The 19,818-nt window shown below is 39.6% G+C and overlaps 1 protein-coding gene across 2 annotated transcripts in view; it reads right to left on the bottom strand.

Annotated features, from left to right (window-relative positions):
• Positions 1-8,253, bottom strand: part of PROSER2 (proline and serine rich 2) — a 75,505-nt gene extending 67,252 nt beyond the window's left edge. Inside the window, exon 1 of one of the 2 annotated variants that reach the window (XM_043966599.1) lies at positions 8,016-8,253. The gene's annotated coding sequence lies outside the window, so the exon portion shown is untranslated. The remainder of the gene's footprint in view (positions 1-8,015) is intronic. The other variant, XM_043966598.1, reaches the window with a different exon arrangement.
• Positions 8,254-19,818: the final 11,565 nt, after the last annotated feature.

Here is a 19,818-nt window from a genome sequence, read left to right on the forward strand (position 1 = left end):
CCTGAGTTCAAATCCAACCTCAGATACTTGACACTTACTAGCTGTGTGACCCTGGGCAAGTCACTTAACCTCAATTGCCTCCCCCCCCCAAAAAAAAAATGTTTTAACTCATTTGAATGAGAAAACAAATCCACGGACCACTAAGAACATCAAAGTATCATATATGGGGAGGCGTAAGGTTTGTTTGGGTTTTTTTGGTCTTAAAGTATAAAAATAAGAACTCTGTTCTCATACATACTACAATAATATTAACAGGAAGGAGACAAAAATAGCAATTCTGAATGGGAATAATAACTGCACCATTTTAGGTTTGTTTGCTTTTTTCTTCACAGTAATTTATATTTTATTCATTTTTCAGTCTTATTCATTTTGCCATCTATTAGATTTCACTTAGGAGAAAAATAAGGGACTTTTCAAAAAACCTATTTTCCATTTCTTTAAGACACTAAAAAGCACAAACAGGCAAAACATGGCTTAAACTATAACTCACTTAGCAATGCTACTTACAGCATTTACTGTATTGCTATTTACAGCAATGCTATTTAATAAAGTTAGAGGCATTGGTATATAATATGTATGTCTCAACCTTTGGCCAATGCAGAAACCTATGTCCAAGCAGAACTCAACAAGCTCCATTGCTTGTTAAGAACTTCTCTGGGGGGCAGTTAGGTGGTGCAGTGGATAAAGCACCAGCCCTGGATCCAGGAGGGCCTGAGTTCAAATCTGGCCTCAGACATTTAACACTTACTAGCTGTGTGACCCTGGGCAAGTCACTTAACCCTCATTGCCCTGAGGCAAAAAAAAAAAAAAAGAAGAGCAAGGAGGTCAGTGTCTCCTGAGAGAGGGGTAATAGACTGAAGATGCAGAATGAAGCATTCAAGGCACGTGTTGGGTTTTGTGTTGCTTAACTATACTTATTCTTTACAGGGATTGCATTTTTCTTTTTTCTTTTTTAATTGGGAAAAGGATTTGGGGGAAAGAAGGAATCTAGAAATAGTGTTGCCCTCCCCAAAAATAGTACAGTTAGAATGAAACACAGACTTGATAGCTTTAAGAATAACAAATTGAATCTATTATATACTAAAAATTATATTTATTCCATAATAGCATGTTGCTTTCATTTACTATATATTTTATAATGTATTAATTATTAACACGTGACTATGTTATTTTATTTACCATATTAATTTGTAATATGTTTATTATATACTAAAAAGGCAAGCTGTATGTAAGAAAAATTAATTCTTGGTTAATCCTTTTTAATGTTCTACTTTGTATATAGAAATATTAATTTTGGGAGGTGCTTAAATTGCGAATTTTAAAATAGCAAAAGGTTATTGTCCTTTTAAGTGCACTTAAGTACTGTTTAACATTTTTTTAAAATTACCTCTATGCAAGAAGTTAAAGAATCTCTCCTTTAAGAAAAGCACTTAGTATTTCTCTTATGCTTTCCATTCTACCTTTTATTATAGTTATCTGTTTTATCTCATCTACTCTATAAGGACCGAGGCTTTGCTTTATTATTATTTTTTTATTTAATTTTTTTTTTTTTGGCGGGGCAATGAGGGTTAAGTGACTTGCCTAGGGTCACACAGCTAGTAAGTGTCAAGTGTCTGAGGCCTGATTTGAACTCAGGTCCTCCTGAATCCAGGGTCAGTGCTTTATCTTCTGCTCTACCTAGCTGCTGTGCCCCCCCCCCCACCCCGCCCCGGTTAATTTTGATTTCATAGAAAATCAGTAGGGTGTTATAGAAAGAACACATAGGGACAAGTTCTACCACTTACTATGTATATGACCTTGGGCAAGTCACACCCTTTAGGTGTCTCAGATCCTACAGTAAAATAGAGATAATACTTGTATCTGTATAATGTACAGCAAAGGAGAATGTCCAAGTACATTAAAATGTAATAAATGGAAGCTATTATCATAATAAAAATTAGAAAATAATGCTAGGTGGTATCTTTCACAACTTTTGATAGGGCAAGAAATCATAACCAGACCAAGGATATAAGATATTATAGAAGAAAATATAAACCAACTAAATTCTATGAAATGAACATTTTTACACAAAATCACTGTAGCTAAAGTGAGAAGAAAAAAAAATATATGCCAAAATTATTTGCATTAAGTTTCCCTGGTAAAAGTTTGATACTCAAAGGGACTAATGCTAAGAATTACTCTTAAGACAAAGTGGTCAAAGATATTAACAATTTTCAAAAGAAGAAATGAGAATTATCAATGATTATTTTAAAAATTATTTTTAAATCACCAATAAAAAGATAAATGCAAATTAAAATAACTGAGGTATCACATCTGTCAAAATTTCAAAGAATAGGAAAGGCAGGAACAAGTGATGTTGGAGGGGTTGTGATTCAGGCCAACTGCTCTGTTAAGCAATTTGGATTATGCAAGAAAAGTTGTTAAATTGTTCATTATCCTTCCTCCTAAACCTTTCCTTTTGCCTAACTTCCCTATTGTTGTAGAAGGAAACATCATCCTTCTAGTCATCCAGTCTTGAAACCTAGGTTTCATTCTTGTCTCTTCTTTCTTTCTTTCTTTCTTTTTGCGGGGCAATGAGGGTTAAGTGACTTGCCCAAGGTCACACAGCTAGTCTGAGGCCACATTTGAACTCAGGTCCTCCTGAATCCAGGGCTGGTGCTCTATCCACTGTGCCACCTAGCTGTCCTCTCCTCATTCTTTCTTACCCTACCTCTCTTTCTCCAAATCCAATCAGTGATCAAGTCTTGTGTATTGGCCTTTGCAACATCTCTCCTCCAACTCTGTCATTACCCTGGTGCAGGCCACACCTGGACTATAGAAGTAGCCTACTGGTTGGTCTCCCTGCCTTGAGTTTTGTTGCACTCCTGTCCATTCTCCACTCGGCTGTCAAGTTGATCTTCCCAAAGCATAGATCTGATCATCTCATCTCCACTAACTTGATTGACTCCTTATACCTGTAGGATCAAATATAAAATCCTCTCTTTAGCTTTGGAACCCTTCCTACCTTCTAGTCTTCTTACACCTTACCTCCCTTGATTGACTTTGAACCATTGACACTGGCCTCCTTACTCTTCCTCACACAAGGCACTCTGTCTCCTGAGCTGGACATTTTCACAGGCTGCCCCTCTCATCTCTCTGCCTCATGGTTTCCTTCAAGTCTCTCACCTAAAGTCCACCTTCTGCAATAAGCTTTTTTCAAGTGCTCCTTAATGTGAGTGCTTTCCCTTTGTTGATTATCTCCAATTTATCCTGTTCATATCTTTGTCTGTACATGGTCATTTCCATGTTTCTCCCATTAGACTGTCTGGTCCTTGCGAACAGGGACTCCTCCCAACCTTTCTTTGCTCAGCACTTAGCACACTGACTGGCACATAGTAGGTACTTAATAAATGCCTGCTGACTTTCATGCAGTGATCCCATTAGTGGGACTACATGACAAAGTGACTACTGACAGCAAGAAGAGACACAAATGGACAAAAATATTTATAGTAGCAAGATTTGGGATAACAAATAGGTAGAAACCAAATATGTGCTCAATGAAGAGGGAATGGCTGAACACATGGTTGTATAGGAAGAATTCAGAACATGGGAAGACTTATATGGTGATATAAAGTGAAGGCATAACCAAGGGAATAATATAGACATTGACTAAAACTCTGTAAGAAAACAATAATAGGTAACAAAAATCAAGTCAAATACCACAATGTTGACACTAGACCATCACACAAAGTGCATGTCCTTCCTTGATGTTGAAGAGGCAAGTGACAATACAATCACATTAACAGGTGGCTTATTTTAACTGTGGGAGATAGTTGTGTGTGTGTGTGTGTGTGTGTGTATGTACATGCACACATGCATGTGTGTTTAAGACATGAGGAGAAGCCTAGAAGAGGGCAAAAAAAAATACAGCTGGTGACAAAGAGAGTGGTCTGACCAACAAGTTTGTAAATATAAACAACACTGAAAGAAGAACTATGGTCAATACATTTGAATTTGACTAATCTAGAAGGCTGATGCCTACCCCTTCCTAGTGGAGAAGTGATCTTGATCCAGCTGTTGGCAAAGATTGAGAAATACTTTTCAGAGAAGTCCAATACTTTTTTTTTTTGCTTGACTATACTTATTTCTGACAAGGGAAGCTTTTTAGTGATACAAAAAAAGAAGCAAGAAAGGAGTGGCAGCAAAACATTTAAAATACGCAGGAGAAGGAAGTTCAGAAAGGGACAAAGAAAAGCTGGTCAGTGCTGATACTACCACATTAAATTTAATATATACCAAAACCCCACAACACCCCAAAACCCAAGTTCTCTGGAATTGAGCCATAATTTCATCTACAATCTCTTTGTATATGGGTCATTTTTTTTGGTTTTGTTTTGTTTTGGCAGGGCAATGAGGGTTACACAGATTGCCCAGGGTCACACAGCTAGTAAGTGTCAAGCATCTGAAGCTGGATTTGAGCTCAGGTCCTCCTGAATCCAGGGCTGGTGCTTTATCCACTTTGACACCTAGCTGCCCCCAATCCTCTTTGTATATGAAAATGTTTATGCTTGTTGATGATTTTCTACTTTATAATTATTTTTTAAATGATCATCTAAAAGGCAACACTATTCATATAAATTTTTAAAAGTAAACACCTTAGGGGGCAATTAAAAAAAATTCCATTGGGAAAAGGAAAATCAATTCTTCACAGAACTCAGAGACTGAATGGCAGACTGTTCTCTCTGTATTATATAGGTCCTCAGTATCAACCTTGATTATACAGATTATAAATCCCAATACTTTTCTGAAACATGCTTAATCACAGTATCTTCAGGATGAAAGCAGTAAGTCTGGGAGAGTAAGAAAAGCATCATTAATAACTACAGTTACACAGTTTTCCTTGAACAGGCATTTCTTGGCTAGAGAATCAGGATGTGTAAGGTACACAGATTCTGTCTGTCTTTGCTCTTGCTCTTCCCAGTGCTTCAGCTACTACTTAGGGATAGTGGAAGCTTTTCTGTAAGAGCAACCAAAGGAATGTTCCCTAGACTCCAAAAGGAGGGGCCATTGAGATGGGGTAGAGCTGCACTCTCACTTCTAAGAGGCAGCAAGCATCTGTGGTAGCTTACCACCACAACTTCCATTGACAATCAAAAGAAACTGAGACCTAGTCCCTTATCATCTTGGATGCTTGGTTCAAGCCTTTGGCAGCTATCTCAACATAACAAGATTCCTCCTTACTTCTGGGGCGGAGCCAAGATGGTGGAGGGAAGGCAGTGAGCTCCCGAACTCATGACACTATCGCTCAAAAAAACATCCAAATAACACCATAGGAAAATGCCCGGAGCAGCAAAACTCACAGAAGAATGTGCTGAAATCATCTTCTAGCCAATAAGATTCCTCCTTGAAATAATAAAAGGGATGTTTAAAAAAAAAAAAGGGAAATAATAAAAGGGATGGGGCAGCTGGGTGGCGCTGTGGATAAAGCACTGTCCCTGGATTCAAGAGGACATGAGTTCAAATCCGACCTTGATACTTACTAGCTGTGTGACCCTGATTAAGTCACTTAACCCTCATTAGTCTGCCAAAGAAAGAAAGAAAGAAAGAAAAGAAATAATGAAAGGGCACCAAAGGATGACTTTCACCTTTAAAACAATTGAAAGCCTTGGTAATGAGGATCTACAATGGTATTAGTATAATGCCTAGCATGATGCTGTCCACATAGTAGGGCCTCAAATATTCACCATAACTAGCTGTGTGACCCTGGGCAAGTCACTTAACCCTCATTGCCCCGCCAAAAAAAAATATTCACCATAAATGATGATTTGCATCTTTAGTTCAAGAACACCTTCCCTTGACCTCTCACTCTTCCCTCTATTGCTCATTTCTGCTCATCTTGATCCTGTGATGTTTCCTAGAGATGATCGGCTAAATATCAGGTACCAACTTCAGATTATGTATGTGTCTGGGAGCACTCGGGAGCCAGTGCCAGGTGCCTCCAGCACCTGATAAAGGCTCCATCAGTTTGACTCATACAAACTGATTGTCTAGACACCCACTGGAAGGCTGCCAGACACATGGACTACTTCCTTGACAGTTTGGTTCTTGCACCCAGACATTCAGACATCCCTATCAACAAGAAAGATAATGTACTTCCCCCACCTCCTCACATACCCCAAAAGTTTTCTCCGAGTTTTCTTTTTTCTTTTTCAATTCTGCCTTTTTCCCTCTCTCTTTACTCATTTTAGACACAGGAAGGGTTGGGGGTTGGGGGGTGGGGTGGGCAACAACCATACACACATCAATGAACCACTAAAGAAAGTGGAGCTTTTGTGGAGCTGTTAACAGGTACTCTTGATACCAGGGGGTTAATCTATTGCAGCCTAAACTCTGGTATTAGACACACAAACTTTCATACTCTCCATTCCAGCAGGGGGTGTGAAGAACTTTTTGATCTCTCCCACCCTATGGCAAATAAGAAGGGAAATGGTTTGTCTTTGTACATTGACTTCACAAATTAAAAAGACCCCCTCCCTCTTGGAACACAATTAGTTCTATTCAAACAGCAGACAGCTTTGCAGGGCAGAAACTTGCTTATTGCTCTGTAGCACAAAGTACAGTGACTACACTCTTTAAAAAGTGGGGGAAAACCCCACTAAGAAAAGTTTCCCCTTTGATAACTTTCCTCCATGCATACACTTAGTTCTGGTTTGGTGTATCTATTACCCTAAATCTCTTTCAGATAATTAGATTTCCCGCCTCCCCCCCTCCTTTCCTGCTGCATTAAAGATGGGGGGCAGGGGGAGAATGCAGGGTAAAAGGTCAATAAATGCCGTCACCAAAACCAACTTGAACTCATAATAGAACATTAATTCCCATCTACTGTTAGTTTTCTCCTGCTCATGTTTTCTGTTTTTGCATACTACTCTTGGCAAACAGTTAAAGCTTTCTGAGGGTGGTTCTTGGAGAGGGGAGAAAAGCAAAACAAAATTCGGGCTCAAACAATACTGGGAAAGTTTGAAAAACCAGTGAGCTGAAAAACTGCAGTTTATTTTATTGTTAAGCTATCCCACAATAGCCACATTTTTTCCCCTCTTTTTTCATTTTAATCCTTCCCACACTGGCTCAATAGCAGATCCGAAACATTTGGGTATGATTCAATTACCAGCTGGGGGGAGGAGAAGGAAAGCTACTGATCACAGCTCTGAAGCTAAGTTTAACAGGTGATAAAGGCTTGTGACCCACCTTCCAAGTAAACTGGAAACCCACAATGCCCACGCGAAGTTTAGAAAACAAGACAAGAGGTCCGAGACGGATTCTGAAGACGAGGAAGGAGAGAGGGCATATCAAGAATTCACTTGTGAGGTGAGAGCATAAAAGACGGATTGCTAAAGTGAATAGACCCATTATTATGGGTCAGACCAACGTCAAAAGTATAGGTACTAAATTCCGGGACGAGGAGTGATTAGTAAGAGACACCTTCTCCTAGTTCCAGGCTCCCTCCACCCCCCTCCTGCGTCCCCAACTAGTTGCCACTAACCCCTGAAATCCCGAAGGACAAACAAGTTTCCTTGTTTGGAGTGGAAAATGCCACCTCAGTCCCCTTCACACACGGATTCAATTCAGTTCAGCAAACAGACTTTTCCCGATTTGGGGGCGGGGTGGGGGGAGAGGAGAAGAGTTGTCAGACACACTCAGAACTTTTTAAAGGAAGGGAGGAAAAGGGGTAGGGAAGAGAAGAAACAGCTGAAAGGGGGAAGATCGCGGTTAGACAGGGGAAGGGAAAAGTGAAAGGGGGCGGAGGATGGGGGAGAGCAGAAGAAACCTCGGGTCCGATTCTTGGCCCATCCATTGGTGTGAAATCATTTGTCCCAAGGCAAACCTAAATACAGTTTCCGGTAGGAAAGCCTTGGAAAGAAGCGATCAGGGCTAACAACCCCCTCCTTCCCCCACCTCCAACACACACAAAAACACCCACCAACAACTCCAGTCCCCCCCTCCCCCCCAATTAGGAGGTCTGGTCTGCCTTCACTCACCTAGCTGTTGCCAGGGGGGCCAGGGGAAGCCCCGCTGTCAGAGGGGCAGCAGGTGCCAGGCGAGGAGCGAGCCAGGGAGCCTGGGGCACACGGTGCTGAGCTGCGCTCCCCTGCGCTGTGCTGGCCAAGCTCTCCCTCCTGACTCTCGAGTACTGTCCCCGAGCCGCAGCTGCTGCAGAGCAACCCAGCACTCACCCATGCGCATTGCATGACACTGAGAAGCTGGCGGGCTGGCCGCCCGGCTTGGCCACCACCTCCCACCTGCCGGGTCTGGGAGCGGGAGCGAGGGATTTAAAGGAACAGTTCCCGAAGCCCAACACCGAGCCTCCTCTCTCTCCAGTCCCGGTTAGGCGTTTGGGGGCTTCCTGGGCCACGTCGGGCGGTTTAAGTGCTTTGGGTGGCCACCGGATAGTTGGAGGAAAACTGCCCTGGCCCAAGAGTTGCACACATTCGGATTGCTAACGTGGTGATTGAGAATGCAAAGCAAATGAAACCCATACACGTGTCCCAGGTGTTGAAGGAGACCGGGAGATAGTGTCTTTTTTCATTCACCCTCCTGCCTTGAGGACGGGGAAGGGGAATGAGGAACGAATAATGTGGAGGGAAGGGGGCAAACCCAGTGGGCAGAGTGCACGTTATAGGGTCAGGAAAACGGAGTTTCAAATTTCACCTTTGACGAGTACCAGCTGCGTTCGTGACCGCGGGCTAGTCTATCTCTCTAACTCAGTTTATCCGTCTGTGAAAATGCAGTTTTTTGGGTTTTGTTTGTTTTTGTGAGGCTCGAGAGATCCTTTAAGTGAAACGTTACGTAAATGTTAGGCGTTACTGTGTTTACACAACACTGGTTGACAAAGGAAAATCCCTCATAGTTTAAGATCTTCCCTTTTATATATGCCACGATGAAAATAACTTCTCAAGAAGTTGTATAGCAATTCATGGACTCAGATCAGCTAGCTGGACTGAGGATGACAATGCCTTTCATGTGCTGGGAGAGTAGGAAGAAAGTAGGAGTGAGGTGGCAGGGGCATCATTTTAATGATCAGATATCATTAAATCCTTGAACATAAATATGAAGTTATTATGAACAATCTTCTACACCAGAATTGTAGACTATGAGTGAGATGATGGGATTTTTCTTATCCACATTTTACCGATGGTCAAAGGGGAAGTAGCTAATTTCCCATAGTCGTCCAGTCATTGACTGAGGGAGCCCTGCCTGGTTTAACCTTATTTTTCAACTCTCTCAAGGGAAGGAGTAAGTGCTTGATTAGAGGGAAGAAAACTGCTATCCTTTGTCTGATATTTAATAACACACAGCCCTTCCCTAACTCTGCATCTTTAATTAATGTTTACAAAACACTTTAATCTATCCAATACGCTAGTAAACCAAGCAAGTTTACAACTTGTCAAAGATGCACAGCAAGTTGGTTCCTTGACCCAAGTCTTAGAGAAAATAATTCTTCTAGTGAGCCAAGATAAATCAGTCAGTCAATAAGCATTTATTAAGCACTTATTGAGTGCCAGGCTCTGTTAAGAACGGGAGACACAAAGAAAGACCAAAAAAAAAAAATTAGTCCCTCCTCTCAACGAGCTCACATTTTAATGGGAGAGACAATATGCCAAAAAAAAAAAAATCTACTTACAAGCCATGTAGAAAGTAAATGGAAGGTAATCTCAGAAGGTAGGCATCAGCAGTCTGGGTTGGGGAGGAGGAACAAAGAAGTGATAAAGGCCTCTTGCAGAAGGTGAGATTTGAGATGATGCCTGAGTTTCTGAGCCTAGATTTCTCAACTGTGTTTTTTCCTTCCTCCTTTAATTGTACCCCATATTATGTTGTTACAAGAAATTTGGCATTGTAATAGATTGATATTATTTTAAAATTATTCAACACATACAGTGTATCAAGCAAAGTATGCAATTTATACTAAAGACTAATTCCTAAAGGAATTCCGTCTGAAGAAAAACTACATCCCTGCAGTGGTAAAAGGTGTTTTGAGAAAGGCTCTCAAAGGTTTTTATTATTATTGTTGTTGTTATTGTTATTATTATTATTATTATTTGTACAGGAAGGCCCTGCCATTCCTCCCTCTCTAAAACCTTCTCTGAACTTTGGGTATATGGTGAATTCCTTGTTGTAAACCTGTGAGAAGACATAATGGGCAGGCATAGATAAGTCCCTTCTGATTCACTGAAGCTAAACATACTTAAATCAATAAACCCTATTAAAGTAGTAGGACATTGTTTCTGGTACCTTTTCTGGTAGTTCTTTCTTTTGAGGAATAATAGTTGGGGTATAGAGGAGGAATGAGGACAAGTAGAAAAAACAGACCAAAAAGGAGAAGTGGGCATCTTAAGAAACAGTAAGAAGGTGAAGGCTTAATTCAGCTACAATTTCTTCTTGAAAACTCTATCTATCTATCTATCTATCTATCTATCTACCTATCTATCTACCTATCTATCTATCATCTATCTGTGTGTGTATGTATACATACATACATATATACAAATGTGTATATATGTATATACTTAAGAGAGAGAACACAGAAGCATCTTGATTCTGATTAAACCTCATATAATTATCGACTTTAAATATTTCAGATCTGCACAGTGCTTCCTTCACAGTCACTTTTTTCAGTACAACATGTCCTGTATTGAAAAGTGTTATTTAGGGGCAGCTAGGCGGCGCAGTGGATAAAGCACCGGCCCTGGATTCAGGAGTACCTGAGGCCTCAGACACTTGAAACTTACTAGCTGTGTGACCCTGGGCAAGTCACTTAACCCGCATTGCCCCACCAAAAAAAAAAAAAAAAAAAGAAAGAAAGAAAAGTGTTATTTATAAATGTCCCCCCAGCCCCAACGTAAGTGAATTTAAACATTTTTATTTGAGGCAAGGGAGATTTCAATCAATCAATTCACAAACCTTTATCAAGCACTTTTTATGTGCTTAATAACATTTATTTTGTTTTAAGAGAATTGCCCTGGAGAATTGGTTGGAATAAATGCTTGTGTCCACTAGAGGGAGTAAGAAAATAGGTGAAATGAGAGTGCTGGCCACTCAATAGGATGTTTCATGGTTTTGCACTAGAATCTTGACATATACATTTTTAGGATTGGAGAAGGCCTAAGAAATTATTTAGTACAATCTGCCTACTTTCAGATGGGAAAACTATTGCCAAGAAAAGAGAAATAAAAGGCTTAGGCTTCTCAAAATCATAACAAGGTGGTTTCAGGTCTCCTGAAATGACACTGCTCATTTTTCTTAAATGAAATTCTGCTTGGTTGCTTTATATGAGTATTTTATCTCGAAAAAATATTTATGGAAGAAATATTGATTACTTAAAGATATAATTTATTGGGTTTTAAAGCAGAAACAAAATGGAGGGGGGCTGAAATTATTTATAGATATATAGATTATTTACTTCTTTGTTAGTAGAATGCTGATGGACTTCCAGGAAAGCAAGTTCTAGGGTTGATGGGTTAAAAGGTACACTATGTGATGAAGAAAGAATTGGGAGAAATAATAGTTTGATACTTTATTACTTATAATAATTATAAATACTGCAAGTTGTTCTATGTGAGTGGTTCTTTGTATAAGAACATATACTAAATCAGGAAACGATTAGCAACGAGAATAGCTAATACAGTATTTGTGGGTACAATTTTATTCTTTATTTTTTATTTGTTAAAGTTTTATTGATGACTTTCGTTTTTATAAGACATTTCCTGATATTACTTATACTGCTATATGTAATACTTTTATTCCTATACACATACCTTTTTTTTTTTTTTTTTTTAGTTTTTTTAGTGAGGCAATTGGGGCCAAGTGACTTGCCCAGGGTCACACAGCTAGTAAGTGCTAAGTGTCTGAGGTCGGATTTGAACTCAGGTACTCCTGACTCCAGGGCTGGTGCTCTATCCACTGCGCCACCTAGCTGCCCCCTATACACATACCTTTTGAACCCTTCCTTGTAAGAGAAAAAATTAAGCAAAAACTACTAACACTGTAGTTCCATCTCACAGCATGTAACATTCCCTCCCCAGAATCCCCTGCCTCTCTACGAAGACATGGGAAGTGAGTTTCATTATGTTCTCTGGATTAGGATGTGCCATTTTGCTATTCATTGGGCAATTAAGTTGTCCTGCTACAAAGGCACTTCACTGTGAATGGAGTCAGTTCACCAGAATGTCTATGTTTAGGCTTTGAATTTTTAATGATACTTGAATGTGTCAAATTTTCCCCTTTTCTCTGGGCCTAGGAATCTAGACTTCCATCTAGGGAATTAATTTCCTATGTCACTTGCCAGATTAAAAACATTTTAAGAAAATAATTGCATTGAATTAAAAAAAAAAACCTTGAAAGGGAGCTAAGAAACTTGTAGGTTTTGTCCCTTTTACCTTACTTAGGATGAAAATGGTTCACATGAGAACATAGTAGACCAAAGAATATTTGTAATTTATATTTTACTTATCGTATTTTTCTGATTCTTAGTAGATGTATTTTGAAAGTCAGGGACCCTCAGTTAGTCAGTGATTAAGTGATAGGTCTTGCTGTCAGCATGGCTTAGAAAGCCAGAAGTTTTTAGTCCCTAGAATTCAGGGAATTTCTTTGAGAGGAGATATAGTCAGAAGCCATTCTTGACAGTTCTGGTAAATAGTGGATTTGGAGAAATCTCTGGTGACAAGTTTCCTGTTGTCTCAAACTATTTACAAGTCTTCCTTGTTGATCCCTAAGTGGCATGTTTTAAAAATTAAATTCCCTCATAAGAAGGCTGGGTATCATTGTTCCAAGTGATGTGCATTGGGTTTCAAAATTAAGAGACTTCTGGTGGAATCACTAGTGACTACTTCTTAGCAAGTGGAGATAAACTATTCCAAATTTGTGACCATTGGTAATTTAGTATCTTACTTCTGCTTTGGTAACTCTGTTTGACTAAAAAAAAAAGAAAAAGAAAAAACCCTTATTTTCTTCTCTGATTTACTGATCTGCAAAGATGACTCTAATCTTCATAATAAGGTGTCCACATATGTTATATATGAATGTGATGATTGTGTGATTATATTAATATGCTCAACTGGTCAACTCCACTAAAGGAGGGTTTGTACATTCTACCTCTAAATCGTTCTTCTCTCTTAGGTGACCCTATTTTGGGTCTCTCATAAAGCTCCCTCTTCTTCTGTCTTAGGTCTTTGGATAAATGTGGATTCCTTTTCCCTCCCCTAGTCCACTTTTTTTTTTTTTTGGTGAGGAAGTGACCTGCCCAGGGTCACACAGCTAGTAAGTGTCAAGTGTCTGAGGCCTGATTTGAACTCAGGTCCTCCTGACTCCAGTACTGGTGCTCTATTCACTGCACCACTTAGCTGCCCCTTTCCCTAGTCCACTTTTAAGGGTCTAACCTAGGTCTGTATCTGTTATTACAATATGGGAGCATTGATTTTGAAAGGTAGAAGGGACCCTAGATGTATAATTCAACCTATTCATTTTATATATATCATATCTCAGGACTACTCCCATCTCCCATCCTCCCACCTAGTTAGGGGCTACTTGAAAGTGACCACAGGTTTAAAGCAGGTTTTGGGTCAGCATCCACTATAAACTACAACTCATGGGCCCTCTACTAATATTTCTTTTAACCATAACAATAGCTAGTGCTCACATAGCACTCTAAGGTTTGCAAAGCATTTTACAAATATTAACTCATTTTATCTTCACTACAATCATCCCAGCAATGGATAGATGCTATTATTATTCCCATTGTAGAGATGAAGAAACTGAAGCAGACAGAGGTTAGTTGACTTGCCCAGGCAAATAGGGAACATCCTACTCCCATCCCATACACACTGGGGATCACTATCCCAGATATTCCCATCCCACTGGTAGAAGAGGGAACATGTGTAGGCAATGAGAGTGGCCAATGAATACATGTAGAAGAGGAATTCATAGAGATGTGGTACTCATTTTTCTAGATTTGCATCCTAGTTGTAACCCCTCTCCAATGCTACCCTCCTGCAGAGGCATGAAGTCATTAGTTTGTCTGGTAATGTTATCAAGCTGTGGGTTCCTGTGCTACAAGCTGGTCTCGTGCTACTGAGCTAGTCAGTCAATCGGCTTCGCTACTGCCTACTGGTGCTTTGCCTTCTTTTCGTTGACTGGTGTCTTGCTGGGTAGCTCCCTTTGGGTTCTCTGCTGCTCTGTACTGCCATCTGCTGACTTTTTGATGGATCAAATCTGTCATGCAGGCCTGCTTAGCATTTTCAGCCATAGCTTCAGGGGCTAGTTCAGCTCACTGGAATTCTCTGTGTCTCTTTGTGCATTTCTCTACTTAAAATTAAAATTGGGCCTCAGTCATTACTTGGGTCTGTACAGATCCAGGCTAATAATAGCTAACATATCTATAGTACCTACTGTGTACCAGGCACTTTGTAAAAGCACTTTACAAATATTATCTCATTAACACTGGGAGATACATGTTATTATTATCCCCATTTTACAGATGAGGAACTGAGGCAAATAGAAATCAAGTGACTTGTCCAGAGTCAGCATCTGAGGCTAAATTTGAATTCAGGTCTTCCTAAATCCAGCCTCTACTCTATCCACTGTGCCACTTAGTTGTGTGATACATTTTTCAGATTACTTAGCAAGACTGGAGGGAGCAGGGTAGGTCTAAAATTTGTTTGTTTCATATTCCTGCCAGTACCTAAATTTCTGTTCTCTCTCTATAACAAACAAGAAACCAAGGCTTAGAAAAATGAGACGATTCGTCTGAGGTAACACAATTAGTCCAGGGTCAGGACTAGAACCAGATCTCTCGATCCCCAGTCCATTGCTTATTTCTGTTTTGTTGTTTAGTGAATTAGTTGTATACAACTTTTTTTATTACCCCATTTGGGGTTTTCTTGGCAAAGATACCAGAGTGTTTGCCATTTCCTTCTCCTGGTTATTTTACAGATGAGGAAACTGAGGCAGAGTCAAATGACTTGTCTAGGGTCACACAGCTAGTCAATGTCTGAAGCCAGATTTGAACTCAAGTCCTCCCGGCTTCAGGTCCAGGGCTCTATCTACTGTACTACCTAGCTGCCCATATATATATATATATATATATATATATATATATATATATATATATATATATGGTACAGTATAGTAGACTTCATGGATGTGTCTATAAAGACAACAAAAGGATTCCTTCTCAAATTATTGAAAAATCATAACATGATAGAATTAGCATGGGGCAGGGGGTCTGGGGGGGAAATGCAATCCTGATGGGAGTTAAAAGAATTCTAGAATAATAATATTAGAAATATGAACATCTCATAAGTCTGTTCAGTCTGGAATTGGGCTCCCAACTATTCATCTGTGTGTATTGAGCTGAAGAGATGTTAAACAGGGGATAACAGAAAATACAAGCTTCATTTCCAAGCTAAGTGTTGGGAACAATATAAAAAGCCTTTATGATTTCAGATGAAAATCGTATAGCCATGTTTCTTAAATGCTTCACAAAATCTGCTTGATACGACACAAGCATTGTTAAGCATTTGTTAACATATTCAGTTCTTTCATAAATGAAGCATGAAGCATAATGATGCCAGGAGGGAATCTGACATATATTAACCACCATCTGCGGTACTAGGAAAGATTAAGCCCCAAAATGAAAACTAACTATAAGAGGCATCACTGTTGCACGATTTACCATCTATAGACATAATCATCCTTGTGTATTTCTGTTGAGTTTTATTTTCAAGCACTTAATCGTACCTGAATTGAAGTGAAATATTCTGGAGCTAAAGAAATACTTTACTAACTGACTCACCCGAGGCTACGCAAGCCAGAGACAAACTTGGCGACTGAACACAGGTTTTTCTCATTCCTAGATTGATACTCTACTCACCAGAACAGGCTGCCTTTGTAAAAAGTTGTGCTACAGTTGGCAAATATATACGTAGCAGAGGTTGAATTGGCCTATAGGGCTCATCCCAGGGAGCATGTGCTCAGGAATCCCTCAGAAACTTCCGGTGCTTCCAAGGTTGTGGTGACTCAGAGCTTTTGCCTTTGGGGAATGATAGACTTCCTAGCTGCTTCCAGCCTTGCAGGGCCCCATGCTGAAAGGACTTATTGATTTGATGTGATGAAGAAAATTCTGAGCAGTCCCTTGGTTCTCCATTGCCCCATGGAAATGCCAGGGAGTAGGATGCTACATCATTTAAAAGAAGAGGCAGGGGCAGCTAGATGGCACAGTGGATAGAGCACTGGCCATGGAGTCAGGAGTACCTGAGTTCAAATCCGGCCTCAGACACTTAACACTTACTAGCTGTGTGACCCTGGGCAAGTCACTTAACCTCTATTGCCTCACTTAAGAAAAAAAATAAAATAAAAGAAGAGGCAGGTTCTGGCTGACTTTTTTTCTTAGACCCTCCAGGTAGGATCCCATCTAAGCATTATGGCTGTTACATATTGCAGTCAGAGTAGGGAAACTCTACTAAGAGAGATTGTGTCTGGGCCCCTAGCTCCCTATTTTATTTTATTTTATTTTATTTTATTTTATTTTTGCGGGGCAATGAGGGTTAAGTGACTTGCCCAGGGTCACACAGCTAGTAAGTGTCAAGTGTCTTAGGTCGAATTTGAACTCAGGTCCTCCTGAATCCAGGGCCGGTGCTTTATCCACTGCACCACCTAGCTGTCCTCTCAGCTCCCTATTCTACTTTGTGCTTTCTTTCCTAAGTAGGTGAACAAGCATCAACCTTTAGTTGGATGTGTACAGGCTTGGAGGTAACCTTCTAAGTTCAAGCTGTCCAGGGGTCTTAAGTCTATTGAGTGAAGTTTACTGTTAACAGGGGAAGTTTCTTCATTGGAGGTGACCAATTATCAAAGGAGGAGCCCAAGTCACTGGCCTGGTTTGCCAAGAGACATGGACTTGGAGAGAAAGAGTATAAAGTGGAGGTGATGTGTAAAATGACTAATCATCAGTTGTATAGAATGCTTTCTGGTCTGATGATGTATATCAGCCTCCCAGGAGATTGTAACAAGAGTCACACATTGTTACTTAATCCTGTTTAAGTCATTCTGTCAATGCAAGCTATGAGTCTTTTATGTTTAGCATTTCCTTTAGGTGCTTTATATTATGTTAATATTAACATATTTATATTACATACACTTGATAAAAATTATACAAATGAAATTTTACCCAGAAAATGTGATATGAAAGATCTATATTTACAAAAGAAACAAACTATGACATGATTATTCATGCCACCAAAGGATTGTTTGTACCTTCTTCCCCCATCTTTGTCATTTAAAAACCCCTTGACATTTCCAACTTTCTTCTACCACAGTCTTTGACAAAGAGATGGCCTTTCTCTTTGCAAAGACCATTCCCTTTCCATATGCATTTGATCCTATTCCATCCTGTTTTCTCTAGTATATTGTATTCTTTATCATCCCCTCCCCCCACTTCTTTCAAATCTCTAACCTCTTCCTATCTACTGGGTTCCTTCCCTACAAACATTCCTAAGACTCTATCACTATCCTTAAAAAAGCCCCTTTATACATTCTCTCAACTTCTCACTAACATCCTCTTTAATCCCTTTCTTAGCTAAATTCCCCAAAGCTATCTACACTTGCTGCCTCTACTCCCTCTCCTCACTACCTCCTTAACTCTTTGCAGTCTGGCTTATGACTTCATTCTTCAACTGAAACTTTCTCCAGAGTTATCAACATCCTTTTAATTGTCAATTATGTTGGTCTTTTCTCCTTCTTTATCTTCCTTGATCTATGAGCCATACTGGATGGATGTTGCTCAGTATCTGCTCTCTCCTCTTTGGGTTTTTGTGACACTATTCTCTTTCTTGATTTTCCTCCTACTTGTCTGACTGCTTCTTCTCAGTCTCCTTTTCTGACTTGTCATCCATATCATACACTTAACTGTGAATATGCCCACAAGTTTCTGTCCTAAGCCTTCTTCACTTCTCCTACATCTATCTCTTAGTAACTACATTAGTTCCCATACATTTAATTATCATTTCTATGTAGATGACTCCTCCAAGACCTACATATCCAGTCTGGTCTCTCTCCTGAGCTTCAGTCCCATGTTATTAATTGCTTGTGGTACATCTCAAAATGGATATCTTGGAGACATCTTACATTTAATACATCTAAAACTGAACTAATTATCTTTCTGCCCAAACCCTCCACTCTTCCAAACTTCTCCATTTCTATCAGAGGCAATACCATCCTCCCAGTCACCAAGGCCAACCTCATTTGTCATTATCCTTAACTTCCCTCTCCACCCCACTTCAGAAAGCCACTCATCAAATATTGTTGTTTCTATCTCCCAAACGTCTCTCACATTCAGGCCCTTCTTTCTATTCACACAGCTACCTCCTTGGTTTAGCACATCATAATTTCTTATTGTAACAGCCTCTAACTGGTCTTCTTGTCTTAAGTCTTTCTGCACTCCAATGGAACCTCTGTACTACTGCCAACATCATCATTTTCCTTAAGCACACTTAAGTGACTCTCCTATTCCATCAAGTCTAATGACTTCCTATTGCCTCTAGGATAAAATATAAATCCTCTCTTAAGTTTTTATAGTCCTTCACAACCTTGCTACAACCTATCTTCCTACCCCTTTGTACATTATTCTCATTCTGTAATCTGTAATCCAACCAAACTAGCTTTTTCTCTGTTTTTCAAATTGATCCTCATTTCAATGCTTTCATTCTGGCCCTCCCACATACCAGGTATGCATTTCCTCCTTCAGACACATAGAAGCCCTCTCTTCATTTAATATACAGTTCAGGCACCATCTTCAGCATAAAGCCTTTCCTCATACAACCCCACCTTCTACTCCCTTCCCTCCCAAACTACCTTGTATTTATATACTTTCTATTTGTGATATATAAATAGATAGATACTGTTGAATATTAAAATATAGTTTTTGTACCTGCCTGTCTCCTGTAAACATATCATAGAAATAATCTTTAATCCCTCCTACAAAATTAATAAACAGATCAGAGAAATTATAATATCTCCTACAAAATGAACCAGATCAGAGGACATACCTGTCCTATGAAATAGATAAGAGACAGACAGAAAAACACAATATCAATTTAATATTTTGTCTCAAGAAGAAATATAACACCCAGCATGATCATGTGGAGACTTTCCTCTTAAGAGAGAAGCTCAGGGGACTCCCCATTTCTGAGGGTATATATGGTTTTAGTCCATTGATTACAGGGCGTTGTCAGTTTCAATTGTATGATACAGAAATCAACCCAGAAGAAAAAAGCAGTTTAGCAATTTCAGTTATAACAAGTATGAAGGAAATACAGAAGCATCATGATAAGACTACAGGATTCCAAAAAAGGGTTTGGATGCGCAGATGTTACCATAAGATAGGGACTTACTATCCTGAGGGAAAAGACGTCTCTAGGTAAGGTCTTTTTTATCTGCTTGCTATCTGGGTTCATGTTTGGAGTTCAGTTGAAGGACATTTTGCTCCTATTAACCCAGGTTTTCATAAAAAATACTTTTGAACAATAAGGTACCTCCATTAAATCCAGGTGATCTATATATTCATTTAACATTCCCCACTTTTAGTCAAGGGGTCAATTTCAATGACCGCCATAGACCAAAGAGCTTCTGTTTGGAACCTAACCTTTACAGGAACACCATTTAATCTGGCAAAGGCATGGAGGTTCACTGTAATGACACATGAGGGATCCCTGTCACAGGGGTACTGATCCATAAATCAGAGTGGGATGGCCAGGCTTCTGAGTAGGTATACAGAACCAAACAGGCAGATAGATT

Source organism: Dromiciops gliroides, chromosome 5 (genome assembly GCF_019393635.1).
Source record: "Dromiciops gliroides isolate mDroGli1 chromosome 5, mDroGli1.pri, whole genome shotgun sequence".
NCBI lineage: Eukaryota > Metazoa > Chordata > Mammalia > Microbiotheria > Microbiotheriidae > Dromiciops > Dromiciops gliroides.